Source organism: Triticum dicoccoides, chromosome 4A (genome assembly GCF_002162155.2).
Source record: "Triticum dicoccoides isolate Atlit2015 ecotype Zavitan chromosome 4A, WEW_v2.0, whole genome shotgun sequence".
Classification (NCBI taxonomy): Eukaryota; Viridiplantae; Streptophyta; class Magnoliopsida; order Poales; family Poaceae; genus Triticum; species Triticum dicoccoides.
In genome coordinates this window covers 732,275,875-732,284,945 of record NC_041386.1, presented here as the reverse complement: position 1 = coordinate 732,284,945, position 9,071 = coordinate 732,275,875, and the positions used below count along the sequence as shown (strand labels likewise).

Genomic DNA, 9,071 nt, shown 5'->3' with positions numbered 1-9,071 from the left:
GGGGGGGGGGCAACAGCAGTACAGAACCTGGATGAAACACATATGGCGATGGGCAGCGCGCCGTGGCGATCAGAGATAACGCCTAGGAGCTCCAGTAGTGTCCTCTGCACACTGAAAACAATCACTTTCACTGCTTAACAACAATCAAAGGTTCAGTCTACTCGATCTGTGGCTGGTTAATTAGACACAGTTATCATCCGAGGGGAACCCAAATATGCACGGTCAGAGGAATGTTGGACACACACCATCTTAAACTGAAGGCGGTGGACTGCAAGGTAGAAGTGGCGCCCGGAGCTGGGGATGTCAAGAGGGTCAATTAGTAGGATGGAATGAGAACAAGGGGCGAGGTAGAAGTGGCGCCTGGAGCTGGTTCATAAGTAGGATGGAATGCACATGTGACGGAAAGATCAGGGCCGGGGATTATCACCTTGAGTGGGTTAGGGTCATCGCCAGGGAGCCAGGGGACGTCATCACGGCCGGAGAGGAAATCGAAGCACCGGTGGTAGAATATTCCTCAGCAAAGAAGAGCAGCGCAACCGTCTAACAGAGAACAGAATCAAAAATTAAGGGGCTGCAGCTCTAAGTTTTCTTAGTAAGCTTAAATCTCGCAATGATTTTCTGGAAATAACGTAGCAGAGGTGCATATATGAGAATGATATGTATTATTAACGGCATGGCACAGATAAGCTGAATGGAAGTGCATAGGTGAGAAGTGCATAGGGCTTGTTACGGCCTGGCAGGAAAGAGTTGCTTCCTGGGCCGCGAGCGCTATATCTCGCATTAGCCGAGCGAAAGACTTATTCGAAGAAAGCTTTAAGAGAGTTTGTTGTCCCATGGCTTTCTGATGGTGAACCTCCTACTACTTCTTCCAATTCTGAAACCGGGCGGCTCGATGGAGGTTTCCCCTCCCCGCGTCATATTGGGCGCTACTAGCTACACTGCCCAGGTCCCATTCATAGTAAGTAGTAGGGGCGCGTCCTACTTGAGGCTACTCGAGCCGGTTTTTCATTTTCTGTTTTTTCCCTCTGTTTTTTTCATTCTTTCTTGCATTTTGTTTCTTTTTTTTTTTCATTTTCTTTTTTAGTTTGTCCACTATGTTTCTTTTTTTGGGTTTCTTCTTTTTCCTTTGGTTATTAGTCTATATATTTTGTATATGCAACAACATTTTTCTAATACACGTCTAACATATTTCCAATACAAATTAAATATTTTTGTAATATATGGTCACAAAATTTCTATGCACATTTAAAAAATTCAAATGCAAGATTATCATTTTTTGAATACATTATCAGAATCTTTTCTATACATTCGCATCACCAAGATCGCCAAACTAAAATTTGAAACACAACTTGTTTCCACTAGAAAGTATAGTTCCACCAACATTGGTGCATTGTTTCATGACAGATGTTTGAGTTGTACAAACAGTCAACTTTAAGATTTAATATTATACCAACACAGTTATGTATTCAATGTTACACTACAACATGGAGGGCTATATCATAGTACAACGTTATTGAGGAGGGCCAGAAAAGCCCGCTAGGGAAAAGGCTAATCCGAGAAAGCGTGGTGTGGGCGGTGTTTCGGCCCTTGGGGCCACATGCTCACAGTTGAACAGTACATAAGAAGTAAAAAGTTGATTTTTTTATGGGTCCAAATTTAATAGAAGAAACCATGAGGAAAAACACTTTTTGGGAGCAAGCAAATATTATAAAAATATTTTTTTTCGATATGGGAATTGAATGAATTACTCCATAACCGGGCATACCGAGCAAAGACATATCAAGCAATAATACATCCTTTTTTTCTATCAATATTAAGTATTTTGAGTATTTAATAATTATTTATCGTTCTAGATATTCCATATGGAATACAATTGCAATTCGAAAAGGATAACTTTTGTTTAGCCGAAGGATGGCCATTATTGTACCTCCCGCCCTGAGCGTGGAAGGTGAGATTCGATTTGGTGACCATGGCGTCTTCTTTTGGCGAAGTTCGCTCTGCCGATTGCGTTTTTCTTCTCGTTGGTGTTGTTGCTTCTCAATAATGTTGCTGCTGTTGCTTCTCCGTCAAGTCAAAACTGATGCTGTTGTTGCTTCTTAGTACTGTTGTTGTTTCCGTTCTCAGTATGGCTGCTGCTGTTGCTTCTCAATAATGTTCCCTCCTACTATTGTTCCAGTCAACTGCTGCTTCCCTCCTGCTGTTTCAAATTGCTGCTGCTGCTGTTTAAGTCAAAACTTAGAGCCCCTGTAGCTTTTCTCAACCCTAAATTGTTGGTGCTGTTTTAAATTGCTCAATTATTTGAATTGTTGCTGCTACTATCTCATTTTAACTAGATGGAGGACAAAAAGCATGGTACTAGCTGAACTTGTGTCTTCATTCTAATCTAAATAACTGTCATTTTTTATGGTCTCTTCTTGGTATATTGGTTCCAGTTTTTCTAATTCTTCTCTGCTGATTTTTTTAACGCTAATTCTTCTATGTTGATACATGTAACATGGCAACCGTGGAAGGCATATCACCGTTCTGACAGGAGCAAGTGTCGTTTACGATCGCTATCGAAAGAGCTCCATGCTGAAGAATATAGCTCGTAACCGTACACATGTGGAGCTTGTAACCGTGATTGCCATACTTTTAGAGCTTGTAGCTAGTTATTACACTTGTAGAGCTTCTGGTAGAGCTTGTATATGTTGGAGCTTGGTTACGGCGCGTAAACCTTGGTTACGTGTAGAGCTTGTAGATCTTGTAAAGTACTGTATATGTTAGAGCTTATTACCTATTATTTGTACAGCAAGAGCCCTGTACTGAATCTGAAGTATTACATGTGTTTTTTGTTTGTGCCAATTTAAATATTGGTTATTTATTTACTGTTAAATTGAAATATGAAGAATATGACCTTGCTAGCTGGGACCCACTTACCAGAACCTTACAACTAGGACCCATTTGACTAGTGGAAAAAAACTGAAGCTGTTGAGGCAAAAAGGCCATTGCCCAGAAATTAAAAAGCCCGAATAGTTGGGACTGGCCCATATAGCTGACCGAAATTAATAAGAAAAAAATATATAAAAGGCTGAATTGTTGGGCTCGGCCCATGTAGACGGCCGAAATGGACCGGGCTGATTCTATTTTACGACATTTTCATTTGGTCGTAATTCTGCCACATCAGCTTGCCACTGTGGATCTGACGTGGTGTGGGCGGATTGTTATTGACCAAAATAATTGGTCGTTAAATCTACGACGTTTTTTTGGTCATAAACGTCTACGACCATTCCAGAAGAAATCGTTAATTTCAGTTTACGACGGCCAGCTTTTGACCTTCTGTTTTTGGTCACAAAAAGGTCACAAATGGAAAACAATGACTATTCAGTGACCAATAGTGGTGGTCACAAGTTGACATATTTCTTGTAGTGTCTCACTCTCTGAGGGAGTCCTGGATTAGGGGGTGTCCGGATGGCCGGACTATGACCTTTGGCCGGACTCCTGGACTATGAAGATACAAGATTGAAGACTTCGTCCCGTGTCCGAATGGGACTTTCCTTGGCGTGGAAGGCAAGCTTGGCGATACGGATATGTAGATCTCCTTCCGTTGTAACCGACTCTGTGTAACCCTAACCCTCTCCGGTGTCTATATAAACTGGAGGGTTTTAGTCCGTAGGACGAACAACAATCATACCATAGGCTAGCTTCTAGGGTTTAGCCTCTCTGATCTCGTGGTAGATCTACTCTTGTACTACCCATATCATCAATATTAATCAAGCAGGAGTAGGGTTTTACCTCCATCGAGAGGGCCCGAACCTGGGTAAAAACATCGTGTCCCTTGTCTCCTGTTACCATCCGCCTAGACGCACAGTTCGGGACCCCCTACCCGAGATCCGCCGGTTTTGACACCGACATTGGTGCTTTCATTGAGAGTTCCTCTGTGTCGTCATATTTAGGCCCGATGGCACCTCCGATCATCAACAATAATGCGCTCCAAGGTGAGACTTTTCTCCCTGGACAGATCTTCGTATTCGGCGGCTTTGCACCGCGGGCCAATTCGCTTGGCCATCTCGAGCAGATTGAAAGCTACACCCCTGGCCACCAGGTCAGATTTGGAAGTTTGAACTACACGGCTGACGTCCGCGGAGACTTGATCTTCGACGGGTTCGAGCCACAGCCAAGCGCACCGCACTGTTACGATGGGCATGATCTAGCTCTGCCGCCGAACGGTGTCCTGGAGGCCGCACCAGTGTCCGCTCCGACCCTTAGCTCGGAGCCGACTGCGCCTATCAAGAACGGGTGGCTGGACACCGCCTCGGGGGCTGCAATCTATACGGCAATTGAGCCGTACACCTACCCCGTCCTTTGCGAAGCTCGTGACTCCAAGGTGTCGGACTCCTCCCCGGACTCCGATCCTTTCGCGCCCCCGCCAATCGAATCCGATTGGGCGCCGATCATGGAATTCACTGTCGTGGACATCTTTCAGCACTCGCCCTTTGGCGACATCCTGAATTCACTAAAGTCTCTCTCTTTATCAGGAGAGCCCTGGCCGGATTATGGTCAGGAAGGTTGGGATGCGGACGACGAAGAAATTCAAAGCCCACCCACCACCCACTTCGTAGCCACTGCCGATGATTTAACCGACATGCTCGACTTCGACCCCGAAGACATCGACGATATGGACGACGATGTAGGGGAGGAACATGAACCAGCACCTATAGGGCACTGGAGAACCACCTCATCTCACGATGTATACATGGTGGACACACCTAAAGGAAGCGACGACGAGGAACAACGGGACGCTACGAAGGATCATTCCCTCGAAAAACAGTCAAAACGGCGACATAAACGCCGCTCAAAGTCCCGCCTCGACAAAGACAACAACCATCCAGACCCAGCCATAGAGCAGGGCGAAACGGGGGACGAAGAACATGCTATCGAGCAACCGCCCGTATAGGGCAACTTGGATAAACAACCCGTCCCCGGCGAAGATAACAGTCCGGACGATCTCACGCCGGACAAGTTGCTGGAACAGAAAGACCTCCACAAAAGGCTCGTCGCCACTGCACGTAGCCTGAAAAAGCAGAAGCGGAAGCTCAAAACAGCGGAAGATGCACCCAGAATCAGATGGAGCAAAGTACTCAACACCGCAGACAAATACGGCAACAGTCGCCGAACAAAGAGCTACCCAAAGCGAAAACTACTGCCCGAATTTGATGAGAAGGCCATAGAGCCCCCGCGATCAAAAAACAAGGAGGCCACCCGGTCGGATGGACAACCCCATGGAAAACAGAGAGCGGCAAACGGCGTCGTACACAAGCCGGCACTCGATCCGCACAAGGATTCGCATCAAAAGGAGGGCCTGGCCAGATCTATCTGTGGGCCCAGAAAGCAAGTTCTAGTAAGCAATGCAACACATCAAATATCCGAACATCACGGCACACCCAGATATAGGGGTGCCGCACACCCCCTATGTTTCACCGATGAGGTGCTGGATCATGAATTTCGAGCGGGATTCAAGCCCGTAAACATAGAGGCATACGACGGAACAACAGACCCCGGAGTCTGGATCGAGGATTACATCCTCCACATACACATGGCTAGAGGAGATGATCTCCACGCCATAAAATACATACCCCTCAAGCTCAAAGGGCCAGCCCGCCATTGGCTTAAAGGCCTTCTAGAAAACACCATTGGAAGTTGGGAAGAGCTCGAGGATGCTTTTCAGGCAAATTTTCAAGGGACATATGTCCGACCTCCGGATGCAGATGATTTAAGTCACATAACTCAACAACCCGGAGAATCAGCCCGGAAATTCTAGAACAGATTCCTTACTAAAAAGAATCAAATAGTCGACTATCCGGACGCCGAAGCCTTAGCAGCCTTCAAGCACAATGTCCGAGACGAATGGCTCGCCAGACACCTCGGCCAAGAAAAGCCAAGAACAATGGCCGCATTAACAAGCCTCATGACCCGCTTTTGTGCGGGAGAGGATAGCTGGCTGGCAAGATGCAGTACCAGCGACCCAAGTACATCCGAAGTCAGGGATGGAAACGGGACACCACGACGCAGCAAGGACCAGCGTCGGACCAAGGGAAATAGCCCGAAGAGCACGACAGTCAACGCTGGATTCAAAAGCTCTCGGCAGAATCATAAAAAGCTGCCCCTTAAGGATAACAGGGACAAGCTATCCAACTTAAACAAAATCTTGGGCAAGATATGCCAAATCCACAGTACTCCCGGGAAGCCTGCAAACCATACCCACAGAGATTGTTGGGTCTTCAAGCAGTCCAGCAAACTCAACGCCGAACACAAGGGGCTCGACACACCAAGCGAGAACGATGACGAACCCCACAAGCAGAGCACCGGAAAACAAAAGAATTTCCCACAAGAAATCAAAACAGTAAACTCACTTTACGTGACAAAGGGGAAAAATAGAGCGGCGCCCATAGAGGCGCGCCCCATACGGCCTATCCCAGAGGAGTCCCGCCATTGGTTGTTAAAACCAATCACCTTCGACCATCAGGATTACTCTAGAAGTATACGGAATGCAGGTTGGACTGCCTTGATATTAGATCTGATAATTAGCGGACTCCAATTTACTCAAGTCCTAATGGACGGCGGCAGTGATCTAAACTTGCTATATCAGGACACAATCCGCAAAATGGGGATAGACCCAACCAAATTTCGCCACAACAACACTTCCTTTCAAGGGGTAATGCCAGGCCCATATGCCCATTGTACGGGCTCTCTACGACTAGAAGTTGTGTTCGGCTCACCCGACAACTTCCGCCGCGAAAAGTTAACCTTCCACCTCGCCCCATTCACAAGTAGCTATCAAGCACTATTGGGACGCGAAGCTTTCGCCCACTTTAACGCAATACCGCATTATGCATCTCTTACACTTAAAATGCCCGGATCACGCGGCATTATCTCGTTAAAGGGAAACATCGAGTGTTCCTCGAGTCCGGAAAATGGTGCGGTTGCCTTGACAGCCACACAATAAAGCGGCTTCACCAATACAAGCACTTAGACAGGTCGTCCAGACCCCGGACATGGCTGGACGAGTCCGGCGTAAACATACAAGGGCTTACTAGACGCATACCCCCGTACAAGGGGCTCTGTGCATGCACAACAAGAGACAATAAAGCTCAATTTTATTCATTTTTTAATTGTACTTCGTTTATTTAATATAACGTACATTTTCGCATGATCTTTTTCAACTAAGTTCCTCTCTTTTACAGATGAACGCCGTGCTACACCCGTCCAGGATACGGCACAACGGAGACACAGGGGCATACGTGCAGTAGGGACCCGTTGCAAGGATTCTTTTCAGATTAAGACCCTGCGTAAACCTTTCTTACTATCTCTTGTTGATACACATGCCCCGGTTTCTTGCCATAACCGAGGAGGAGGCTGGCGTTTTGGCATAGGCCACGTCAGAATTTTGCGCATACCTGGACACCAGGGGCTTATTACCAAGGGCGTTGTTTGGCCCGTTTTCATAAAGACCGAATACCTTAGGGAGTGTTCAGCGTCTCGAGTTAGGCCTTATATGCATCAGCTCCGAATCATGTCTTTGGTCAAATGTTGGGTTTGCCCGGCTCCTGCGTTTTGCTGCCTTACGTTCCGCTCTATCGGCTAATGCGGCACCAGGAGAACTACTGCGATTGTGCCCCGGTTCGGCCAGGCGAGCACCTCAGTAGAGAAAGCCGAAAACTGACTGTCATGATATAGCGTGAGACTGGTCAACCACTCGATGACCCGCTGGAATATTTAGAATTCCTCCGCATTGACGAAGGGCCGCTTCCCGGTCAGGCACATACGCGCCCCGAATTCGGGTGAGCGCGGTGCCCCTAGGGGCTATATAGTAGCCCCACTGTCGAACTCCTATGGCTAAGTGAAAGTGATAAAGCATTATAGTTCGGTTGCCTAGTTTGCTACGCTATCACCTCCTTTGTAGGACCAAGACGTTGGATCAAGTGTGAAAAGGTGCTTTCTGCAAACACCCCCCCCATTATATGCGTGGGGGCTTAAGCCAAAGACTGCCATCTTTCAGGTTATATACACATATACATTAACGGTCGCACAGGAGGTATTTTAATTCTTGAATGCACAAGTATAAAAAGCTTGTATATTTCATCGAAACATTGTTTCACAATAATACATGTTATTCGAACATAATATCCTTCGAGCACTGCGTCTCTATTAAACGAGCGCCCTGCAGAACTTCCTAAAAATAGTGCTCGACAGGTACTCGGCTTCCGTCCCAATCTTGGGATGCAGCATCGGTGGCCTTCATCTCCGCCCAGTATGTCTTGACATGGGCAAGAGCCATCCGCGCATCCTCTATGCATGTTGACCGCTTCATTGCTTTGATATGCGGCACCGCACCAAGAAACTGCTGCACCAAGCCAAAATAACTCTTCGGCTCGGGCCTTTTCGGCCACAAATGAGTCACGACATTCTTCATGGCAAGTCCGGACAATCTATTCAGCTCCGCCCATTCGGCCAAACGATCGGCTAATGGAAGTGGACGCTCTGGATTACGGAACTGCGACCAAAAAAGCTCTTCCATCTCGTGATCCTTTTGATCTCCGAAGTGTTCGGCCGCGTCAGCGGCGCTCGCCGCCAAGTCCAGATAAGCATCCTCCGCACTCCACAGCCGGTCCAACTGAGCATATTTAGGATCCGTGAACTTCCTCCGCAGCAGAAAGGGCTTTCCAGCTGCGATATCTTCGGCCTGACGTAGCTCCTCCTTCATAGCTCTCATCGCAGAGCGTACGCCCTTGACCTTGGTGGTGGCCTTCTTCAGGTCCTCTTGCTCCACCCGACCTTCTTTTTCAAGAAGCTTGCAGCGGTCGGCAGCATTCTTCAACTTCACGGCCATTTCCTTCTTGCTTCGGCAATGAGCAGCCTATTCGGCTTTTAGCTCTTCGGCTGCCTTTAAGGAAGCCGCATCACTTTTTCTGGCCCGCTCCTTGGCTCGGGCAAGCTCCGCCGGAAGGTTCTCCATGGCAGCGGCACCATCTGCATCAAGCATACATGTTGTAAGGCACGGGCATCAAGCTCCCTTACCAGGTGTCCGCGGAGAA

At 47.5% G+C, this 9,071-nt stretch overlaps 1 pseudogene; it reads right to left on the bottom strand.

Annotated features, from left to right (window-relative positions):
- The window catches only part of LOC119284301, a 2,007-nt pseudogene extending 1,226 nt beyond the window's left edge, over window positions 1-781 (bottom strand).
- Window positions 782-9,071: the final 8,290 nt, after the last annotated feature.